The 25,966-nt window shown below is 36.3% G+C and overlaps 1 long non-coding RNA gene and 1 other non-coding gene across 2 annotated transcripts in view; one reads left to right on the forward strand and one right to left on the reverse strand.

Annotated features, from left to right (window-relative positions):
- Positions 1-25,966, reverse strand: part of LOC147581038 (uncharacterized) — a 397,405-nt gene that overhangs the window by 164,938 nt on the left and 206,501 nt on the right. The window lies entirely within an intron of this gene.
- Positions 5,360-5,467, forward strand: LOC112862951 (U6 spliceosomal RNA). Its single transcript, XR_003223812.1, has one exon. It is a non-coding gene; the product is annotated as a U6 spliceosomal RNA (small nuclear RNA).

Below are 25,966 nucleotides of genomic sequence, written 5' to 3' on the forward strand. Positions count from 1 at the left end.
TGTGCTCTTGGTTTGGGGAGTAGATTCCCGTGATTTCATCACTTACATACAACACCCAGTGCTCCTCCCAACAAGTGCCCTCCTCAGTGCCCATCACCCATTTTCCACTCCTCCCCATCACCCCCCATCAACCCTCAGTTTGTTCTTGGTATTTAAGAGTCTCTTTTGTATTGGGTACTTTCTAACAAAACAATGAATATTCTGATCTGTTCTGAGTGCTCACAGTCCACATTAATACCAAAAGATAGTTCTGGTGAGAAGGTATGATATGGTCCACATACCTTTCAGATGGAATCTGAAAAAGCTGAATTCCTGTTATCTAGATAACTCAGGCATATGCCTTTGAGTCATTTATACAATGTGGAACTTTTTGTCTACGAAATCTTGTGGTCAAACGGGAGTTATGAAAAAAATAAAAATAAATAAAAGGGAGTTATGTACCTATTTGAAAAGCATGGCCAAGGGGTGCCTGGCTGGCTCAGTCAGTTGAGCATCTCACTCTTGATTTCAGCTCAGGTCATGATCCCAGGGTTGTGGGATCAAGCCCTGTGTTGGGCTTTGCGCTGAGTGTGGGACCTGCTTTAGATTCTCCCTCTGCTCTTCTCCCATGCTTGTGCCCTCTCTCTCTAAAAAAAATAAAAATAAAAAAAATTTTGAAAAAATTTTGAAAAGCATGGCCAACCCATACAAAATATGTTATATTAAATCAAAACTATTCACATTTATTTTTAATATTTGAAAGTCATGCTTTAAGATTCTGGCTATTATTTATGGAATAATTCAATTTGGAACATATCCACTCCAGCCATATTGGGGGGGGGGAATTAAACTTTATTAGGTCACAGTTAGCAACTATAGGTTATAGGTTATAGGTTATAGTAGCAACACTACTCTTAAAAATATTTCATGGGTTTATATAGAACTACTGACAGCAGCATGTAAAGCATAAAGAGAAATAGAAGTATTACTTTATAAACTATGTTGTATGTGAAAGAAAAATCCCCCTCTCTTTTCAGTATAATAAACTTAAAATTTTTAGAAGTATTCCAAATTTTAAAAATAAGTTTAAAAAAATAAAAATAGAGTTCAAATTTCAATTGATGCCTTCTATATATAGCTGTATTATAGAACTTATAAGTATATCCATATGTTATTTCCGATTAAACTGTGAGGTCTTTAAAATCAGGCACCAATTTTATTTATCTTCATATCCTGATGGTACAGCACAAGGCCTTGCCCATATAATATGCTTAACAAATAAATGTATATTGAATGAAAAAGTTAAGTAATGAGTGGTGCCTGTGAGCAAAGGCTCCCAGTGTTTGTTTCCACATCCTGGAGTAATCCCACAACAAGCAAGACAAGGATGTCTGAGAATCAGGACTCTTCTCTAAACTGTGCCCATTATGATGGGTAAAATGCACAGACAAGAGTATCAATAGTTCTCAAAGAAAGCTAATCATCAAAATCACTTATGAGCTTAAAATTTGTTTTTAATATCAGGAGATTCCAATCCAAAAGATCTGATTGGGGTCACAGAATTGGTATTATTAAGTTTAATAACCACAGTTCCATGGGGTGTGATACCAGGGCCATTGAGAGGACCTCTTAGTGTGGATAGCTCCTCACAGATGCCTCATTTCCAGATAATCTACCCTTAGTACCATTAGAGGCACTCTTCTCTTTCAAATGCAAAGATTTAACTCTATGGAAAGATGTATATTAAATCACTAAAAATTTAATATGTGCTAAAGATATAAATAGAGATGATAGATGATAGATAGAGATATAGATGATAGATAGCTAGATATAGAGATGACACATAGATGATAGGTAGAGATAGATAGATAGATAGATAGATAGATAGATAGATAGATAGATGATAGTAGATAGATTCTAGAGCTTTGTTCTATAAGGCAATTAAGTTACTTGGAAAGAATCTGATCCTCTTGAGACTTGCCTTTTAAGTCTTTTGAGGAGAATGCAGAGCAGTATTTAGTCTAGGAATAATTTTTCCTCACTACTTAGGCAATGCTTTCCTGAGTATTCCACCCTATGAACCATGAGGTACTAGGTTTTCCACTCTGGCTGGTAGACACAATCTCTTTCCACCTTTTTGTTATCTCTGTATGTTTCTCCTTTTGGATAGTTTTTTTCCCTCACCTCAGATCATTTCCTCACATTCTGAAGACTTGCTAGATGCCGTCTGTGAATCACTGGAGCTCTCTCTCTGCAATGCTCTCTACTCTCCAGTATTTGCCCCCTGAGAATTCTAGTTACCCTGGGCTTCCCTCAACTTCTATCTTTGTTTCCTCCACTCAAAAACACAGCTGGACTCCACCTGGTTCTCTCCTCTGCACAGTAACCTGGGAACCCTATCCAGGCAGAAAGCTGTGATGATTGTAGTATTCACCACATTTATTTCCCTTCTTTTGGGAACCATTGTCCTTCCTTGCCAAATAGGCAATGTTTTAGAAATTGTTGTTTCATATATTTAATTTAGCTTTTTAGTTCTTCCCATTCTTTTCAGTTCTTCTAGTTCTCTAAATTGGTACTTGTTGCTGCATCTCAGCTAGATATAGAAGGGATTTTTTTTATTCTACTTTGGCAAAGTGGTGGGGGATATAGTATCAGAGGTTTCCACTTGGCCTTACCTAATATGATGGCTTGACCAACACCAGCCCCAGGTAGACTCAGTGTAAGGTTTTCTACAACTGCCAAATATGTCAATCCAGCTAAATGTTCAGGTATTGGGGAATGACCAGAGCGAGACCACAGACCTAATAGACGCAGTGTAAACTGGATATTGTTAAGGACCCTATTTATTGCCTGGCTTCCCCTACTTGTCACCTCTCTGATAGGGAAAATAGATGACATTTCAGGTCTTCTGTGTTCAACAGCCTAGAAATGTCTGGGTATTCTCTTTTACTCACTATGTAATCATCTGAGTAAATAAATGCATGAACATTTTGGGAAGAACTGAGGGAATCATTATAGTATATACTTGCCACAGTGTTGCAGGGTTCTACCTCCTGGAGACTGAACAACCTCTATGGTCAACGAGTACTGGGTCTAAATATTGTTTCCTGTCTGGGTCTAAATATTGCTTCCATGTAATTTTATTGAGCTGAACACTCTGGTGTCCTATCCAACCATTCTTGCTTTCTTTTATTTGTTTGTTTAATTTTTATTTATTTATTTTTTACAAATAAAAATTGTATCTATTTAAGGTGTTAAAAAACTTAATTTAGTAGATCACTTTATGTTAGAGAGCTCTGGAGAACTGGTGGGGTGACAAAAGGGCTACAAAGGAAACCCAAAGAGAAGATGAAAATAAACCACAAATAAATACAGACAAGAAAACAATTTACCAGAAGTCAGGATGGCCCTAGACTTTTTCTCTATGATGCTTAAGCTGAATAATGATAATCTAAAGAGAATAGACTGACCAAACCAGTGGGGATTCCTGATTTGCTCAATCTTACCATATGAAAATATTAATTCATGTATCAGGTGCTATCTACAAATTGACCAAAGTATAGTAGAGGGAGAGGGAAACTGTAAATGTTGACAATCCTGTTTCATCATAAGGATCTGAATTTCATTCACCATGTTCTGTTAGAGAAGAATGCCATCTCAAAACTGCATCAGTCACACTAAGGAAGAAGCTAATGTTCATTCAGACTGAGCAAATAAATGAAGGAGAAAGAATGATAAATGCTGCTTTATTAGGATTCTCTTTAAGATTCATTTCTTCTTCATCAGTGATTCACTGTTTTCTCTCCTGATACTTAGGTCATCTCAATAAGCATTTGAAGAACTTTCACTCAGTGAAGGAAATAATGCCTGAAACCACTTCTCTTAAATTATTGACACTTGAAATTGTACTGAAGCAGTTCTCTTTAGCCTCCATACTCTGTAAAGAAGCTATTCCATACCAAACCTCCAATGTCATCACAAGGGGCATTTTAAATTTTGTTTTGTTTGGGAAACCTCAATTTACCATTCCCTTTCTGAAAACTGATAGTAAAAATATATTCTACTTAATAATTGTTTTTATACTCTGAGGGAGGAGGGATCTTAGGGAATATTTAATTTAGTGCCTCTATTTTACAGATAAGTAATATAAATTCATGAAAAATGAAATTTTGCAGCATATGATGAAGTTGAATTCATAAAATGAATTATCTAAAGTCACATACTAAATTGGGGGCAGAGTGAGAGTTATATTAATAGTAAAACCACACTTACTTCAAGATATTTTCTTATCTCTAGAATTAAATTTATATGGTTTAAGCCATTTACTGCATATTAATAACTACAAAGCAATACTGAGAACATAGTCATATTTCAATATAGCAGTGAGGTGAGTAATCGCATTCAGTCAAGGTAATGGTTTTTGTTTTTACTAAATGATGATAGGACTTGCATGTTAGAAAATAGAAGAGTTGTTCAAAAATATGTTTATCAAATTAATCACCAGTGTTTGTACGGCATAATAGTTTTGGTGGTGGTATACTTTTAGCCTGAATAGTAATTTTCTAAGCTGTGTTTGGTGTACTTTTATTTTCAAGGGCTCCATTTTTTAAAAATTATGTTTATGATAGAACTTACTTATTTCTTTAAAAAATTATTTAGTGAGAAGTACTGATTCCAGGGTTTTGAGTGAATGCCTATATCCTGATTATCAACTCATCAAATGTCAACATATTAGTTTTAGCCATAAAGTTCTTCAGATTTCAAAAAGATTTGACAGATCACTGAAATTTTTGTCACACTTTATAGTTGATGTTATGACAATCCACTTGATACATTATAGACTATTCATGGGCTGTGTAATAGGCACAAATTTTGGTAAAAGCTGTAGACATTTGAAAGATTTGGTATCACTCATTTAAAGATGTGTTAATACTCCTACCGTGAAGGAAGCTGTACTTTACAAAATTATAAAATGATTTCCCATGGGCAGTGCTAGCTCATAAGCAGAAGCAACTCCAATGATATGTTTTAAAGTTTTCTTTTCTTCTTATGTGAGTGTCCCCAACCGTATAAGTCATGAAGCCCATTACTTTCCTTCTTAGATCTCAAGGTCAAGACAGGTATAGAAAGAATCTTGAAGAATTATTTTTTTTCAAAGTGGTAAATTCATATTTTGTTTTTTAAAACTAATTCTAAAAGTAGCACGTGGATGTCTGTTTTATGAGGTGAATTTAACCTCATGTAGGATTAAACCCAGCCTCAGCTTGTTTGCAAGAACTCAGAGGGTAAGTTACATCTCAGAGTTGTCCCAAAGAAGGCAAGGGATCTGAAGTAAAATGAGAACTCTAATAAACACATAAAATTAAAGATAATGAATTATGTGCTCCCTTTGGTAGCACATATACTAAAATTGGAACAATACAGAGAAAATTAGTACATCCCCTGTGCAAGGATGACATACAAATAAAGATAATGAATTATGGTCTTTATCAGTCTTTTCATCCACACCTACATTCTTTGGAGTTCCAGATGGACTGCTTGCTCATACTGTTTCAGATATATGAGCTCAGCCAGAGGAAGCCCTGGGAACTGGCATAATTTCAAGTCAGCCACCAGGTAGTCAGATGGACTCTTGGGTAAATGATCCATTATTGCCTAGGACTCATTAGCTTTGGAACAACCCTAAAACCAGTGGCATTCTCCTATATAAAGAGAGAGTTCAAGGCCCCACTTCCTTCATCACTTAGTGTCAAGGACAAGATACAGGTTGTCCTCAGTGCTAGTAGAAATGTTTTAGAGACATTAAAAATTCTTACATCTTTGTAGACAGCCTATATTTGAGAGATTCTTCTCATGGTCTTTTTTTTTTTTTAATTTCTTAGTCCTTTTATGTTCTAGTCTCTTTTCTCACATGCATCTGGGGCAGTAAGATGAATTAGAGCTTTCTAAAAGACCAAGGCTCCCATTTTTAGAAGGCTAATCAGCGATCAGGATGGAAAAAAGAAGACATGAAGTAAATGCCTTAGGCCATTATCATAGGCTTAATGGCATATATTGATATTAAGGAATGATATTAAGAAAAAACAGTGAAGGTAAACTACTCTCAAGAAATTTTCAGTGAAGCAAGGGCTGGAGATGAGACAGGTAAATTAAAATGTACAGGATCAAAGTATAGAAGTGTTGTATTCTACTCTGTTTAGTTACTACAGTAAAGATTACCCAAAAGAGTTAATTTGCTGCAAAGGAAAAATTAGTAATAACAGACAGTTGGAAGATGGAAAATCAGGAGACAGTAATTGATAAACAACTAAGAGGAAAAGCTTATATGGGAATACACCAAAAGCACAGGTAAAGAAGTCAATCTTAAAATGGAAGAATCTTTTTTTCTTCTAAGAATGGGGATAAAAAGAGAAATTAAAGAGAGAAAAACTGTGAGGCTGAAAAAGGGAAGTATACACAAATTTCTCAGTAAAATAAGAATTAAGTATATCTGCTAAATGTGAGACAGACCTTGAGGATACTGAGGACTTAACAAATATGGAAAGTTTAGGTGTATTTGTCCTAAGGGAGGTAATAGAGAATAGTCAAGGGACTGAATTAACAGTTTACAAATAATAGCAAGAACCTAAATATGTCTAGATAGCTTGAATTTTTAATGCATTTACTCAACATAATTTTGTGAAAAAGTGTTGGTTCCTTAAGAAGGAGATCTGTTGAAGTGATAGGTTACCTACATTTGGGGCAGAGGGTGGGGGATAAAAGGTCCAGGGCAGAAACTTCTGTGTAATGGAAAGTGCATAGTTTCATTGGATGACCACTGAATCCATTCTGAGTGAGATAGAGTGGGAAAGCATTAGAAAGAAAGAGTGGAACCAAGTTGCTGGATGACATACTGAAGGCTATAAGCAAAAAAAGCAAAGAGCTGGGAGAAGTGGTAGTCATGGCAGTTTAAATCAAATAAGGATATTTCACTGACAGGCAATACACACATGTCCTGAAGACAGACTTTGAGCAGTCAAAGCCTAGCTCTGCCTCACTAACTGTGGGACTGGCATAAATAGAATCGTTTTGCGAATCCATATGTAAATACATGTAAAGTACTTCGGTCAGGATCTCTAATATAGCATCCATTTGATAAGTTATAGTTGTCACTATAGTCCAGAGTTTGCCATTGTAGAAGTAGCATAGCCCCAAATGGTGAAGCATAACTCAAAATGATGAGGTATAATTTCAGTGATGTAATGGTTTGCTGATGGAGGGGCATCACTGAGAATAGATGGCTTTGTGTCATCAGAGAGCTGAAGTTCAGTGAAGGTAAAGTCAGTGGATTTAAGTAAATGATTTATATTCTATATTCTGAAACTCTACTATCAGTATATAGGGATGACAAAGAGAGGACACATTAATGTTGATAAATGGAGAAGTATTTAGATGGACAAAATCTAACTTAAATTACTTTTTACTTTTCAGATTATTCTTACATTTGTGTACCTCAACACCTCAGCATTAAGTATGTCTACCTGTCAAAAGACACATGTAATTAATTCAAAATGAAAACTTTCACATTTCTGAGTTGTCCTGCATAAATACTGTCATGCCCTCTTCTTTGCACTGTCCTACCAAGACTTAGGAGAAATCTGAGTAAGTCCACTTGCAAGATTATGAAGCTCCCTCATTTAAACTGAGATATGAGTTTGACATGCTTCTTAATAAAATGTTATGACAATTCAATTCCAATTATGAGTTAAGATATATCTTGGATACATCTCACAAAATCAAAATGGAATTGATATACTAATTAGATTAAGCAAGTCAGCACACCATCTACACCTATTGATATACTAAATATCATTTCATGAGCAGAATGACAAGAGAATCACTTCCAATTAGAACCTCATGATTTCAGTGTGATTTTATTCAACTAATTAATTGTGTAATGTCCCTTTATGTTTACTATCGCAACAAATAGTTATTTAATGTTTATCATGTATATAACATATGCTACTTACTACCAGGAATAAGTGATAAAAATTGGGGCAAACCTTCATACCCTGGAACTTACATCTGTGGCAGGGACAAACAAATATATGTATTAATACTAGAATACAGGCCAGAATTTATAAATGCAAATACTAAAGGAGCAATTGATTCCACAGGGAAGGCTCATAGAGGTGACATAAACACAAACATCCATGGGGTAGAGATACTCAAGGCTAATGACCAACATGAGAATAAAGAAGGTGAGGGTATGACTTGGGGAACATTTGTATGAGTCAGCATGTGTCTTTGCAAATTCCTAGCCTATTCAACAGCAGAGGACTGCTGACCAACACTGTGTCAAATTCACAGTTTTCAAACACTTCTTAAAAAGTAGTGCCATCTCTGGCCCTACCATTTTAATTTATTTTATCTTTTATCCTTTTATTTTTTATCATTTTATTTTTTCAATTTTTTTTAGTCTTTACTTATTTTCGAGAGAGAGAGAGAGAGAGAATGTGTGTGTGTGTGTGTGTGTGTGTGTGTGTGTGTGTGTGTGTGTGTCTAAGTACAGGAAGAACAGAGACAGAGGGAGACACAGAACCAGAAGCAGGCTCCAGGCTCTGAGCTGTCAGCACAGAGCCCGATGTTGGGCTCAAACTCACAAACCGTGAGTTCATGAGCTGAGCTGAAGTCTGACGCTTAAGCCAGACTTCAGTCAGGCGTCTGAGCCACCAAGGTGCCCCACATTTTATTTTTATTTATTTTATTTCATTATGATAAGTGTACTTTTTAACCCCTATCCCATATTTCCCCCATCCACCCACCCACTTCCCATCTAGTAACCATCAGTTTGTTCTCTATAGTTAACAGTTCATTTCTTGGTCTGTCTCTCTCTTCTTTTTTTTTTCTTTTGCTTGTTTGTTGTGTTTCTTTTTAGTTAGTTTAGTTTCTAGTTAGTTAACATATAGTGTAAGATTAGTTTCAGTAGAAGTAATTCATCACTCATATATAACAGCCAATGTTTATGACTAGTGCCCTCCTTAATGCCCATCACCCATTTAACCCGTTTCCCTTCCAGCAACCCTCACTTTGTTCTCTATAGTTAGGAGTCTGTTTGGTGGTTTGCCTCTCTCTGTCTCTCTTTTTTTTTACCTCTATGTTAATCTGTTTTGTTTCTTAAATTCTACATGAGTGAAATCATATGGTATTTGTCTTTCTCTGAGTGACTTATTTCACTCAGCACTATACTAGCTCTACATTTTGTTGAAAATGGCAAAGATTTCTTTCCTTTTTATGGCCAAATACTCATCTGTGTGTGTGTGTGTGTGTGTGTGTGTGTGTGTGTGTGTGTGTGTGTGTCTTTTTTATCCATTCATCAGTCAATGGATACTTGGGCTTCTTCTATAGTTTGGGTTATTCTAATATTGCTGCAACAAACAGGGGCGCATGTATTCATTTAAATTAGTGCTCCTGTATTTTTTGTGTGTATAAATACCCAGTAGTGCTATACTTGGATCACAGAGTAGTTCTATTTTAAATATTTTGAGGAACCTCCACACTGTTTTCTACAATGACTACACCAATTTGCATTCCTACAAACAGTGTACAAGAGTTCTTTTTTCTTTACATCCTTGCCAATGCTTGTTGTTTCTTATGTTTTGATGTCATTCTGACAGGCATGAGGTGATATCTCATTGTACTTTTGTTTGCATTTCCCTGATGATTACTGATGTTGATCACCTTTTCATAAGTCTGTTGGTCATCTGTAAGTCTTCTCTGGAGAAATGTCTGTTCATGACTTCTGCCCATTTTTCAATTGGATTACTTGGGTTTTTGCATGTTGAATTGTATAAATTCCCTATATATTTTGGATACTAACCCTTTATCAGATATGTCATTCACAAACATCTCTCATTCAGTATGTTGTCTTTTAGTTTTGTTGATAGTTCCCTTTGCTATGCAGAAACTTCCTATTTTGATGTAGTCCAAATAGTTTATTTTTGCTTCTATTTCCTTTGCTTCAGGAGGCATATCTAAAAAAATGTTGCTATGGCTCATGTCAGAGAGATTATTGTCTGTGATTTCTTCAAGGATTTTTATGGTGTCAAGTCTCATATTTAGTTCTAATCCATTTCAAGTTTATTTTTGTCTATGATGAAAGAAAGTGGTCCAGTTTCATTCTTTTGCATGTAGCTGTACAGTCTTCCCAGCACCATTTGTTGAAGAAATGATCTTTTCCCCATTGTATATTCATTCCTCCTTTGTCAAAGATTAATTGACCCTATAACTGTGGGTTTATTTCTGGGTTTGGGTAAACTTTATTCCTAGGTATTTCTTAGGTTTTGGTACAATTGTAAATGGGACTGTTTTCTTTATTTCTTTTTGGTGCTTCTTTTTAGTGTATAGGAATGTAGCAGATTTTTGTACTGAATTCCTTTTTCAGTTCTAGTCGGTTTTGGGGGGAGTCTTTGGATTTTCTAAAGATAGTACCATATCATCTGCAAATAGTGAAAATTTTACTTCTTCCTTACCAATTTAGATGTCTTTTATTTCTTTATGTTGTCTAATTGTTGTGGCTAGGGCTTCCAGTCCTATACTGAATAAAAGTGGTGAGAGTGGACATCCTTGTGTTCTTCCTGACTTTAGGGGAAAGGTCTCTGTTTTTCACCATTGGGTATGATGGTGGCTGTGGGTTTTTCATACAAGGACTTTGTTATGTTTAAGTATGGTCCCTCTAGACCTACTTTGTTGAGAGTTTTTAGACCTACTTTGTTGAGAGTTTTTATCATTAATGTTGTAATTTGTCAAATGCTTTTTGTGCATCATTTAAATGATCATATGGGTCTTATCTTTGTTTTATTAATGTAATGTATCACATTGATTGATTTGTGAATATTGAACTACCCTTTGCAACCCAGGAATAAATCCCACTTGATTGTGGTGTATGATTTTTTTAATGTATTGAATTCGGTTTGCTAATATTTTGTTGAGGATTTTTGTATCTATATTCATGAGAGATATTGACCTGTAGTTTTCTTGTGTGTGTGTGTGTGTGTGTGTGTGTGTGTGTGTGTGTGTGTGGTGTCTTTATCTGGTTTTGGTATCAGGATAATAATACTGGCCTCACAGAATGAATTTGGAAATTTTCCATCCTCTTGTATTTTTTGGAATAGTTTGAAAAGAATGGGTATTAACTCATAACTAAATGTTTGGTAGAAATCACCTGTGAATCTGTCTGGTCCTGGACTTTTGTTTTTTGGGAGCTTTTTTATTACTGATTGAATTTCACTGCTAGTAATCGATCTGTTCAAATTTTCTATTTCTTCCTGATTCAGTTTTGGTAGGTCATATGTTTCCAGGAATTTATTGATTTCTTCTAAGCTGCCCAATGTGTGGGCATATAGGTTTTCATAATACTCTGGTACAATTGTTTGTGTTTCTGTGGTGTTGGTTGTTATTATTCCTCTTTCATTATAATTTTGTTTTTTTGGGTCACCTCTCTTTTTTTATAATGAGTTTTGTTAGAGGATTAGATTTATCAATTTTGTTGATCTTTTCAAGAACAAGCTCCTGGTTTCACTGATCTGTTCCATTGATTTTTTAGTTTCTATATCATTTATTTATGCTCTAATCTTTATTATTTCCTTCATTTTGCTGGGTTTGAGTTTTATTTGTTCTTTTTCTAGGTCCGTTAGGTACAGGATTAGGTTGAGATTTTTCTTGCTTCTTGAGGTAGGCCTCTGTTGCTATAACTTCCATCTTAGAACTACTTTTGTTGTATCCCAAAGACTTTGGATCATTGTATTTTCATTTTCATTTGTTTCCATGTAATTTTTTATTTCTTCCTTGATTTTTTGCTTGACCCATTCATTGTTTAGTAGCATGTTATTTAACCTCCATGTATTTGTGGTCTTTCCAAACTTTTCCTTGCAGTTGATTTCTAGTTTCATAGTATTGTGGTCAGAAAAGATGCATGGTATGACTTCAACCTTTTTTTAATTTGTTGAGACTGGTTTTGTGGGCTAGTATATGACTTATTTGGGAAAATACTCCATGTGCACTTTAAAAAAGTGTGTATTCTGTTATTTTAGGATGGAATGTTCTGAATATTTCTGTTAAATCCATCTGGTTCAGTGTGTCATTCAAAGCTGCTGTTTCCTTGTTGATTTTCTATTTGGATGATCTGTCCATCCATGTAAATGGGGTGTAAAAGTACCCTACTAATATTGAATTACTATTGATTATTTCCTTTATGTTTGTTACTAACTGTTTTATGTATTTGGGTGCTCCCAAGTTGGATGCATCAATATTTACAGTTGTTATATCCTCTTATTGGATTGTCCCCTTTATGATTATATAGTGTTCTTCTTTGTCTCTTGTTATAGTTTTTGTTTTAAAATCTATTTTGTCGTAGGGAAGATGGCGGCGTAGGAGGACGCTGGGCTCACCGCGCGTCCTGCTGATCACTTAGATTCCACCTACACCTGCCTAAATAACCCAGAAAACCACCAGAGGATTAGCAGAACGGAGTCGCCGGAGCCAAGCGCAGACGAGAGGCCCACGGAAGAGGGTAGGAAGGGCTGCGAGGCGGTGCGCGCTCCACGGACCGGCGGGAGGGAGCCGGGGCGGAGGGGCGGCTCGCCGGCCAAGCAGAGCCCCCGAGTCTGGCTTGCAAAAAGCGGAGGGGCCTGACGGACTGTGTTCCGACAGCAAGCGCGACTTAGCGTCTGGGAGGTCATAAGCTAACAGCTCTGCTCAGAAGGCGGGAAGGCTGGAGGACAAAGGGAAGGAGAGCTGCTGAGCCCCCTGACGACAGAGCTCAGTTTGGTGGGGAACAAAGGCGCTCGCCAGCGCCATCTTCCCCGCCCATCCCCCAGCCAAAATCCCAAAGAGAACCAGTTCCTGCCAGGGAACTTGCTCGCTCCGCGCAAACACCCAACTCTGCGCTTCTGCGGAGCCAAACCTCCGGCAGCGGATCTGACTCCCTCCTGCTGCCACAGGGCCCCTCCTGAAGTGGATCACCTAAGGAGAAGCAAGCTAAGCCTGCCCCTCCTGCCCCTGTGCACCTTGCCTACCCACCCCAGCTAAGACGCCAGATCCCCAGCATCACAAGCCTGGCAATGTGCAAGTAGCCCAGACAGACCACCCCACCCCACAGTGAATCCCGCCCCTAGGAGAGGGGAAGAGAAGGCACACACCAGTCTGACTGTGGCCCCAGCGGTGGGCTCGGGGCAGACATCAGGTCTGACTGCGGCTCCGCCCACCAACTCCAGTTATACACCACAGCACAGGGGAAGTGCCCTGCAGGTCCTCACCACGCCAGGGACTATCCAAAATGACCAAGCGGAAGAATTCCCCTCAGAAGAATCTCCAGGAAATAACAACAGCTAATGAGCTGATCAAAAAGGAGTTAAATAATATAACAGAAAGTGAATTTAGAATAATAGTCATAAAATTAATCGCTGGGCTTGAAAACAGTATAGCTGACAGCAGAGAATCTCTTGCTACAGAGATCAAGGGACTAAGGAACAGTCACGAGGAGCTGAAAAACGCTTTAAACGAAATGCATAACAAAATGGAAACCACCACGGCTCGGATTGAAGAGGCAGAGGAGAGAATAGGTGAACTAGAAGATAAAGTTATGGAAAAAGAGGAAGCTGAGAAAAAGAGAGATAAAAAAATCCAGGAGTATGAGGGGAAAATTAGAGAACTAAGTGATACACTAAAAAGAAATAATATACGCATCATTGGTATCCCAGAGGAGGAAGAGAGAAGGAAAGGTGCTGAAGGGGTACTTGAAGAAATAATAGCTGAGAACTTCCCTGAAGTGGGGAAGGAAAAAGGCATTGAAATCCAAGAGGCACAGAGAACTCCCTTCAGACGTAACTTGAATCGATCTTCTGCACGACATATCATAGTGAAACTGGCAAAATACAAGGATAAAGAGAAAATTCTGAAAGCAGCAAGGGGTAAACGTGCCCTCACATATAAAGGGAGACCTATAAGACTCGTGACTGATCTCTCTTTTGAAACTTGGCAGGCCAGAAAGAATTGGCACGAGATTTTCAGTGTGCTAGACAGAAAAAATATGCAGCCGAGAATCCTTTATCCAGCAAGTCTGTCATTTAGAATAGAAGGAGAGATAAAGGTCTTCCCAAACAAACAAAAACTGAAGGAATTTGTCACCACTAAACCAGCCCTCCAAGAGATCCTAAGGGGGACCCTGTGAGACAAAGTACCAGAGACATCACTACAAGCATAAAACATACAGACATCACAATGACTCTAAACCCATATCTTTCTATAATAACACTGAACGTAAATGGATTAAATGCGCCAACCAAAAGACATAGGGTATCAGAATGGATAAAAAAACAAGACCCATCTATTTGCTGTCTACAAGAGACTCATTTTAGACCTGAGGACACCTTTAGATTGAGAGTGAGGGGATGGAGATCTATTTATCATGCTACTGGAAGCCAAAAGAAAGCTGGAGTAGCCATCCTTATATCAGACAAACTAGACTTTAAATTAAAGGCTGTAACAAGAGATGAAGAAGGGCATTATATAATAGTGACAGGGTCTATCCATCAGGAAGAGCTAACAATTATAAATGTCTATGCGCCGAATACCGGAGCGCCCAAATATATAAAACAATTACTCACAAACATAAGCAACCTTATTGAGAAGAATGTGGTCATTGCAGGGGACTTTAACACCCCACTTACAGAAATGGATAGATCATCTAGACACACGGTCAATAAAGAAACAAGGGCCCTGAATGAGACATTGGATCAGATGGACTTGACAGATATATTTAGAACTCTGCATCCCAAAGCAACAGAATATACTTTCTTCTCGAGTGCACATGGAACATTCTCCAAGATAGATCATATACTGGATCACAAAACAGCCCTTCATAAGTATACAAGAATTGAAATCATACCATGCATACTTTCAGACCACAATGCTATGAAGCTTGAAATCAACCACAGAAAAAAGTCTGGAAAACCTCCAAAAGCATGGAGGTTAAAGAACACCCTACTAACGAATGAGTGGGTCAACCAGGCAATTAGAGAAGAATTAAAAAATATATGGAAACAAACGAAAATGAAAATACAATAATCCAAACGCTTTGGGACGCAGCAAAGGCAGTCCTGAGAGGAAAATACATTGCAATCCAGGCCTATCTCAAGAAACAAGAAAAATCCCAAATACAAAATCTAACAGCACACCTAAAGGAAATAGAAGCAGAACAGCAAAGGCAGCCTAAACCCAGCAGAAGAAGAGAAATAATAAAGATCAGAGCAGAAATAAACAATATAGAATCTAAAAAAACTGTAGAGCAGATCAACGAAACCAAGAGTTGGTTTTTTGAAAAAATAAACAAAATTGACAAACCTCTAGCCAGGCTTCTCAAAAAGAAAAGGGAGATGGCCCAAATAGATAAAATCATGAATGAAAATGGAATTATTACAACCAATCCCTCAGAGATACAAACAATTATCAGGGAATACTATGAAAAATTATATGCCAACAAATTGGACAACCTGGAAGAAATGGACAAATTCCTGAACACCCACACTCTTCCAAAACTCAATCAGGAGGAAATAGAAAGCTTGAACAGACCCATCACCAGCGAAGAAATTGAATCGGTTATCAAAAATCTCCCAACAAATAAGAGTCCAGGACCAGATGGCTTCCCAGGGGAGTTCTACCAGACGTTTAAAGCAGAGATAATACCTATCCTTCTCAAGCTATTCCAAGAAATAGAAAGGGAAGGAAAACTTCCAGACTCATTCTATGAAGCCAGTATTACTTTGATTCCTAAACCAGACAGAGACCCAGTAAAAAAAGAGAACTACAGGCCAATATCCCTGATGAATATGGATGCAAAAATTCTCAATAAGATACTAGCAAATCGAATTCAACGGCATATAAAAAGAATTATTCACCATGATCAAGTGGGATTCATTCCTGGGATGCAGGGCTGGTTCAACATTCGCAAATCAATCAACGTGATACATCACATTAACAAAAAAAAAGAGAAAAACCATATGATCCTGTCAATCGATGCAGAAAAGGCCTTTGATAAAATCCAGCACCCTTTCTTAATAAAAACTCTTGAGAAAGTCGGGATAGAAGGAACATACTTAAAGATCATAAAAGCCATTTATGAAAAGCCCACAGCTAACATCATCCTCAACGGGGAAAAACTGAGAGCTTTTTCCCTGAGATCAGGAACACGACAGGGATGCCCACTCTCACCGCTGTTGTTTAACATAGTGCTGGAAGTTCTAGCATCAGCAATCAGACAACAAAAGGAAATCAAAGGCGTCAAAATTGGCAAAGATGAAGTCAAGCTTTCGCTCTTTGCAGATGACATGATATTATACATGGAAAATCCGATAGACTCCACCAAAAGTCTGCTAGAACTGATACATGAATTCAGCAAAGTTGCAGGATACAAAATCAATGTACAGAAATCAGTTGCATTCTTATACACTAACAATGAAGCCACAGAAAGACAAATAAAGAAACTGATCCCATTCACAATTGCACCAAGAAGCATAAAATACCTAGGAATAAATCTAACCAAAGATGTAAAGGATCTGTATGCTGAAAACTATAGAAAGCTTATGAAGGTAATTGAAGAAGATTTAAAGAAATGGAAAGACATTCCCTGCTCATGGATTGGAAGAATAAATATTGTCAAAATGTCAATACTACCCAAAGCTATCTACACATTCAATGCAATCCCAATCAAAATTGCACCAGCATTCTTCTCGAAACTAGAACAAGCAATCCTAAAATTCATATGGAACCACAAAAGGCCCCGAATAGCCAAAGTAATTTTGAAGAAGAAGACCAAAGCAGGAGGCATCACAATCCCAGACTTTAGCCTCTACTACAAAGCTGTCATCATCAAGACAGCATGGTATTGGCACAAAAACAGACACATAGACCAATGGAATAGAATAGAAACCCCAGAACTAGACCCACAAACGTATGGCCAACTCATCTTTGACAAAGCAGGAAAGAACATCCAATGGAAAAAAGACAGTCTCTTTAACAAATGGTGCTGGGAGAACTGGACAGCAACATGCAGAAGGTTGAAACTAGACCACTTTCTCACACCATTCACAAAAATAAACTCAAAATGGATCAAGGACCTGAATGTGAGACAGGAAACCATCAAAACCTTAGAGGAGAAAGCAGGAAAAGACCTCTCTGACCTCAGCCGTAGCAATCTCTTACTCGACACATCCCCAAAGGCAAGGGAATTAAAAGCAAAAGTGAATTACTGGGACCTTATGAAGATCAAAAGCTTCTGCACAGCAAAGGAAACAACCAACAAAACTAAAAGGCAACCAACGGAATGGGAAAAGATATTTGCAAATGACATATCGGACAAAGGGCTAGTATCCAAAATCTATAAAGAGCTCACCAAACTCCACACCCGAAAAGCAAATAACCCAGTGAAGAAATGGGCAGAAAACATGAATAGACACTTCTCTAAAGAAGACATCCGGATGGCCAACAGGCACATGAAAAGATGTTCAGCGTCGCTCCTTATCAGGGAAATACAAATCAAAACCACACTCAGGTATCACCTCACGCCAGTCAGAGTGGCCAAAATGAACAAATCAGGAGACTATAGATGCTGGAGAGGATGTGGAGAAACGGGAACCCTCTTGTACTGTTGGTGGGAATGCAAATTGGTGCAGCCGCTCTGGAAAACAGTGTGGAGGTTCCTCAGAAAATTAAAAATAGACCTACCCTATGACCCAGCAATAGCACTGCTAGGAATTTATCCAAGGGACACAGGAGTACTAATGCATAGGGGCACTTGTACCCCAATGTTCATAGCAGCACTCTCAACAATAGCCAAAATATGGAAAGAGCCTAAATGTCCATCAACTGATGAATGGATAAAGAAATTGTGGTTTATATACACAATGGAATATACGTGGCAATGAGAAAAAATGAAATATGGCCTTTTGTAGCAACGTGAATGGAACTGGAGAGTGTGATGCTAAGTGAAATAAGCCATACAGAGAAGGACAGATACCATATGGTTTCACTCTTATGTGGATCCTGAGAAACTTAACAGGAACCCATGGGGGAGGGGAAGGAAAAAAAAAAAAGAGGTTAGAGTGGGAGAGAGCCAAAGCATAAGAGACTGTTGAGAACTGAGAACAAACTAAGGGTTGATGGGGGTGGGAGGGAGGAGAGGGTGGGTGATGGGTATTGAGGAGGGCACCTTTTGGGATGAGCACTGGGTGTTGTATGGAAACCAATTTGACAATAAATTTCATATATAAATTAAAAAAATAAAATAAAATAAAATAAAATAAAATAAAATAAAATAAAATAAAATAAACTATTTTGTCCAATATAATTATCGCTACTCAGCTTTCTTTTGGAATCCATTTGCATGATAAATGTTTCTCCATCCTCTTAGTTTTAATCTGCTGGTGCCTTTCAGTCTGAAATGAGTCTCTTGTAGGCAGCATATAGATGGGTCTTGTTTTTTTATTCACTCTGTCACCCTATATCTTTTGACTGCAGCATTTAGTTCATTTGCATTCAAAGTAATTATTGATAGATATGCATTTTTGTCATTTTGTTACTTGTTTTGTGATTGTTTCTATAGATTTTCTCTGATTCTTTTCTTGCTCTCTTTCATGGTTTGTTAGCTTTCTTTAGTGATATGCTTAGGTTCCTTTCTCTTTATTCTTTGCATATTTATTAGTGGTTTGGGGTTTGTGGTTACCATTAGGTTTATATATAAAATCTTCTGCATATAGCAGTCTATATTAGGTTGATGGTCACTTAAGTTTAAACCTACTCTTTACTCCTCTCTCACACACATCTTAGGTATATAGTGTCATATCTCACATCCTTTTGTTTTATGAATCCTTTGATTTTTATGGAAATACTTTTACAGCTTTTGTGTTTTTTTATTTTAATGCTATCACTTATGGTCTTTTTCCACTCAAAGAGTCCCTTTTAATATTTCTTATAGGGCTGGTTTAGTGGTCATGAACTCCTTTAGTTTTTGTCTGAGAAATTCTCTTACCTCTCCTATTCTAAGCAATAGCCTTACTGGAAAGGGTATTCTTGGCTATAGATTTTCCCTTTCAGTTCTTTGAATATATCATGCCACTCCCTTCTTGGCCCCATCATTTTTAGATGTGAGTTTACAGGCAGGAATTGGCACCTTTCTTTACAAATTTGATTCGAATTTTTGATATTATAATTATTTTATCCAAATATCAGAATAGCCTCTCATTTTAACCATAAGCCTTGGCATTTAAATTTTTTAACATTTATGTCCAAATATAGCATGTAAATAGCATTTATTGTATATTTCATTAATATTTGATTGAGTGTCAAAGATTTGTATATATTTTTTCAGTTGCCAGCTTTAAATTTAGTTGCCAAATTTTAGTTGTCAACTCAAAATAGCTAATATGTATTCTGTCTCTTAATTATATTTAAAAATTCCAAAAGGACTGACTTTTTCCTCTTTGTAATTAATTAGTCTGGGGCAATTCTATTTTTTTCTTTCTTCTATCACAGTCTCATTTTTATTCAGTCATAAGCTTTTGTTTGGTTTATCCCAGCATAGGAATTACCAAGGGCTTACAAGTTATATGCTTTTCTTGCTGTGGAAAACCAATGCTAAAAATACCCATTCTGCTCTGCATAACATTTCTCCTCCATTTTGAGAGACTCCACTTTCATTGCCATGACCTCTTCCAGATAGGGGACATGCTGACAAGCTCAAATCCATTATTTACTGATCATAAGATACCAGAGTCTTATATGTCAAATGTTACATAATTCCCAGAAGAAATCCACATCTAGATTTCTTTACATTCCAAAAACTAACTGTCTGCTTTCATTATCTAGGAATGTTATTGCAAATTTAACCTGATGTCATCCTTTGATGTTACCTGTAAAATCTCTTTCAGCAGAATAATTGCTTCTTACTTATAAATTCAGACAGGACGAGTGACACCCTGAATCTTATGCCAACTCCCACTTCTGGATCTGTTTAGCTCATATCAAAAATTGTTGAGGTTTTTTTTTTTAACTTACAACCAAAAATTAAAAGTCAAACATACATTACTATTTAATCCAAGGACAAAGCAACGCTCCTGAGAGAAATTGAAAGATTTCCCAAATTTAATAGAATTGGAATTCCAAAGTATCCTGAACATTAATGAAGTTCTTGGAGTATATAATTAGAAACTTTGATTGTGTGGAGCACCTGGGTGGCTCAGTCCGTTAAGCGTCCAACTTTGGCTCAGGTCATGATCTCACAGTTCATAAGTTTAAGTCCTGCATCAGGCTCTCTACTGATAGTTCGGAGAATGGAGCCTGCTTCAGATTCTGTGTCTCCCTCTCTCTCTGCCCCTTCCCTACTCGCACTCTGTCTCTCACTCAAACATTTAAAATAAAAGAAAACATTTAAACATTTAAAATAAACATTTAAATTAGAAGAAACTTTGTGTTGTAATATTTTTTTGCTAATAAAACATATAGGAGGCAGGGGCGCCTGGGTGGCTCAGTCGGTTAAGCGGCCGACTTCGGCTCATGTCATGATCTCGAGGTCCGGGAGTTCCAGCCCGCCTAGGGCTCTGTGCTGACAGCTCAGAGCCTGGAGCCTGTTTCAGATTCTGTGTCTCCCTCTCTCTCTGACCCTCCCCCACTCATGCTGTGTCTCTCTCTGTCTCAAAAATAAATAAACGTTAAAAAAATTTTTTTAAATATATAGGAGGCAAACAGAAATACCACTTATTATGTTTGCTTACAAAATTATAAGCAGTCATGTCAGGAAAATAGTGAATGGTTCTTCCATTTGAAATCTGTTACGAAAACCTAGGTGGTTTCCCAAGTGCACATCTCCACAAAGAGAATCCCCGGAGTCTTGCTATGTCTTGGGGTTGAGGAGTTTGGAGCTACTAAAGATCACTTTTCATTTTTCTCCAGGCAAAGCACCAGTGAGAACAGCCTTTCTCTACCTGACTAGTTAATAGAGGTTTATCTATTAAGTTTGCAAACATATTTGTAGGATGTGCTACTTAAACACCCCATACTCTTTCCACTACAAAAAAAAAAAAAAAAATTCCCTCACCAAATAGGACAGGGAGATTGGTGCTGATTTGACTGCCTCTTCAGCCTGGATTTTATTAAAATTGTAAATATATTAATCTATGGTCAAAGAAAGGGCGTGGTAATTCTGAAAACTTTGTGGTAATAGGGAATGATACTGAATACCCTAGAGGACATTTGATGTTTATTAGTTGTCCCTAGATAAAGCACTTAGAGAGTATTTGTCCAAATGAAGCCAGAAAATAATTTTGGGCTATTTACATTAAAATTAAAACCAATGATAAAGAAGTGACATGTTTAGTTACTTGTTACCTGCTCAGGTAGGAGTACCCATCCTCTTACCTTTAGTCCACAAGTGCTAATAGAAACCAAAGACACAAGAAGAAAAACAAAAATTCACCAAGCCTAAAACTGCAGTTTTTTCCACTGAGTTATCTACAGAAAAATAACAAAATGGACTGCTTTTGTATTATGTTTGTTTCCTTTCAAGTTTATTTGAAGGCAGAAGTGAGACAGTAGTATATTTCCATGAACAGACACTTGAAATATGGAGGAAAATTAAAAGAATTCTATTTCTGAAACCAATATTGTACTGTATATTAAGCAAAATTTAAATTTCAAAAAAATATCAAAAACAAATAAAAGTAAAAAAAATCAAGGGGAAAAAATCTTCTTGAGAGAAATTATACTAATATGAGAAGAAATATATATAGTAATGCAAATAAACTAATATAATGTTTTATAATACTATTGTATATGTAACCAATAAATTCTAAAGATGGAAAAACAAAACAATCTAAAAATCCACATATGAATACTTCCTTCAATTAATAATTTTTAGAATATAACTACTTAGTTGATTTAATGAAGATATTTTAATTTGATTTGGGCTTGACTTCCAGATTTTGATATGCCCCTATTTCACTAGTGTAATATTCAAAAGATACCAAGCAATGTGTATATATATATATATATATATATATATATATATATATATATACACATTTATCTCTCTCTCTATATATATATATATATTCATTTATTTATATAATTATTTACTTATATATTTATATTTTATAATATAATTTATATATTTTTATAATTTAGTGTTACTTACATATTTGTATATATAATTTACTTAAATATATATAATTTATCATTTCATTTCTCACAACTATCATTTACCATCTGCCCTCTAAGTAAGAGAGCATAGAGAAAAATCAAATCACAGAGGTGTGTACAATCAGCCTGAAATGAAATATGCTTTCATTTTTCTTCCCATGCAAACATAGTCTGGTTTACCCTCCTGCTATTTGTTATACTCTGGATACCATGGGAATATAAACAATCTTTAGAAATAGACCATGCTGTCAGCAAGTACAGAACACCAAGCAAAATACTTACGATAATGATTATAAAGACTGGGTCAAAAATATTCTTCCCTTGTGACTTTTACTATCTCCTAATATTCCTACGATATCATTTACTATAAAGCTCATCTACCCAGATTTTCATCTAAACTCAACAGTTCAAACATCAATGGCAAAACAAAAATAAAACCACCACAGTCTTTTGAATCACAATCAAACCTATTTCCCTTAATGCTGCTGATTATGGCAGTAGAAATAATTTCTCCTAAAAGGGTTAACATACATCTGAAAATAGATCATTGTACCCAAAGATTTGCAGAAGTTTCCCATTTTTTCTGCTTTTACTCTCAATGTACCTTCTTCATCACATGCACCCACACATCATCCTCTCTGTTCCTTCCTATATTGGCTAATGCCATCAGCATCCTCTTGAAGACTGAGACTCCAACCTCACCAAATGAGTTCTTATGTCTTTTCTCTCATAAACTCTGTCTACATCCCATTTTTCTTTCCTGCTAAAGTCCAAGCTCCCATCATCACTCTCATCTGAACTATAACAACTTTGTAGTTAATCTTTAGGTTTCTAATTTCTCCCCTTCTGATTCATCCTGTGTTTTGCTGCCACCAGTTGTGTCCTTAAAACAATGGCTTATAGAGTCCCTGTTCAAAATTCTTACATGGTTTTCCTTTCCATTAAACACAAAATAAAACACAATCTCCTCAACCTGGAATTCAAAGCCTCTACAACACAAACTCAGTTTTCTTAACAACCATTTGCCTGTAGACACACAATGGACACACACACACACACACACACACACACACACACACACACACACACCATATTCTCTCCATTTCTTACATTTTACTGTGTGGCTTTTATTAAGCTATTATCTCAACTAGAAAGTTTCTCTTCCTCCTAACTCCTCTCCATTCCTCAACATCCAGTTCAAATGCTACTTTTTCTCATATACATTAGTTCAAATAAATTTTTTTCCTGCATTTCCATCATATTTTATTTGTACTTCTATTTTGATACTGAGCACAATTTTTCCTATAATATATATGGGTGCATCCCTATAGATTATATACGGACTTTTGAGTTTCCTAAAAGTTGGGGAATATACCATAGTAATCTTGATCATATGGCGTCCTAAAAATAGTGTTTATTAACTTGTATTTCAGGATGATTATCAGGCAATGATATTTTCCAAATAAGAAAGACGAGAAAACTTTAAGTTGTTGATATTTTGGCTAATTGACTTATAAAATGTGAACTGGAGTACAGTGTAGGGTAGAGGTTAGATTAACACAACTGTGGAAATGCCTACAAAATAGAAAAAAGAGAGGAGCCCAATTATTTGACACTTTATGAATTTTTTACAATAAAATATAACTGAGTCCATCTATTCTTCCTTTCCATGTAAGACAGAAAAAAATGTTTATTTAATTTAATTTGCACCAGAGTCTCCTGACTACTTCTGCTACTCCAACAATGTTGCCAGTGAAGAGCATGTCACAGTCAAGGATATAATGGGCCTAAAACCTGAAGCTGAGGGTGAATATTCAAGAACACATGCATTCTTCTTATTTACTTCTAGAAGCCAATTATGAAATATTATTATTTCTTCAATTTCTTAAATCCACGTGTCCTTAGTTATTAATTGTTCTTACTAGATTACACCAGGGTCAACTTCTAGACTACTATTCATTTTTCAGTTCACAGCCAAAGATCCAATTTCTATAAATATTTTCATGTTTTCCCCTCTGGATCAATGCATAAAGTTATTTGGACTTAGTGAAAAATATAGTTTTCTAGACTCACAAAGTTAGATAACAATGAATTTACTAATTTTAGAGAATTTGGTGTTTATTCAAAACATATGTTTCTTGGTTGTGATTAATAGGGGCAACTTTATTCATTTCAAAAATGAAAATCATACAGTCACAAGAAGTCAGGGGAAACTCTGAGCATTATTACCACACAATGAGTCATCATAGCATATCCAGCCTTAAAACAGCTTTAGAATTTTAAGAATCTAGGGGCGACTGAGTGGCTCAGTTGGTTAAACGTCTGACTCTTGATTTTGGCTCAGGTCATGATCTCATGGTTCATGAATTTGAAACCCATGTCAGTCTCTACACTGACAGTGTGGATGGAGCCTGCTTGGGATTCTCTGTCTCTGTCTCTCTCTCCCTCTCTCTGCCCCTCCCCGTGCACTTGCGCATGCTCTCTCTCTCTCTCTGTCTCTCTCTCTCTCTCAAAATAAATAAATAAAATTAAAAAAAAATTTTAAGAGTCTAGGTTACTTTTTGGTATGAAAGAGTAAATTCAGTTTTATCTGTTACTGTAATCCAGAATCTAAGTGTTCTTGCTATCATGTCTAATGTAGGTCCCATATTTTGGAGAATGTATTTTCTGGATTTTTTTTTTTTGATAGGGGTAAAGGGGAGCTGCATTTGGCTCAAAATTGTATGAATCGGTCTCTTATTGAGTTGCAGTTGAATGCATAGGCCCTTCAGCCACTAGAGAAAACTAGCCATTGTGCCATTGGGAGGTATTTTGTCACTTAACAATCTACTGCAGAAGAAAACAAGAAAGTAAATTTTTCGTGTCTTTTTTTTTCTTTTAAGTATTTCACTGAGACCTACAAACCATTATATTGTGAATATATCCTTTGGCACTAACCAACATATTTCTTTTCTATCTCTAGCTCCAGTAACTTCTGTCTTTGTTGAGAGGACGGTATGTTACCAGTGCTTTCTGGGGTCTATAATTTATCTGTATGACATTTTGTGGTACAGAGAATTGTCTATAGGTCTCTCCTGACTCTGATTTAGAGTAAAATAAGGGATGTATACAATGTGAATTTTAACACCTGTTATTATGAAGGGAATAGAAATGAACACAAAAGCCTGTAATTTTTTAAAATAAGAATACTGAATTGATCTCAAAGTAGAATAGGGAGTTAGAGTTATCAGCTCTGCATTTATAAACCAATGACAAGGCAATGATAATCTAAGACAACATTTGCACTGTTGCTTTATCAAGTTTTAGCTTTGGAAGGGAACTGTTGGAGACAGCACTGGATTCTGTAAAATGAAACAGTACCTCCTTAAAGGGGCTGTTGAAAGGATTCAATGAGATTAAATTTCTAAAGCACATATCCTGACACAAGGAAAACATAATAAATAGCAGCTGAAAGAAGTAGAAGCAACAGTAATCAAAACATTTTCATCACCTATTACTGGGCTTGAGCATGTCACTTAACATATCTAATCCTCAGAATCTTCATAGAAAAAATAAATTATAAACCATACTGTACAGATCTTCCCCACATTGTTGTGAAATCAAACAAGCAAATTATACTGAAGTATCTTGAAAAGTATAACTAGTTGTAGAAATATGTTTTATATACATCTAATAGTTCAGCAACACAATCAGTAAAGAACTCATTTCTAAAACATCTATGGGATATAATCAATCAGATCATGCTTGAATATCAGAATGA

Source organism: Puma concolor, chromosome B2, assembly GCF_028749965.1.
Source record: "Puma concolor isolate L17-30 chromosome B2, mPumCon1.1.hap2, whole genome shotgun sequence".
NCBI lineage: Eukaryota > Metazoa > Chordata > Mammalia > Carnivora > Felidae > Puma > Puma concolor.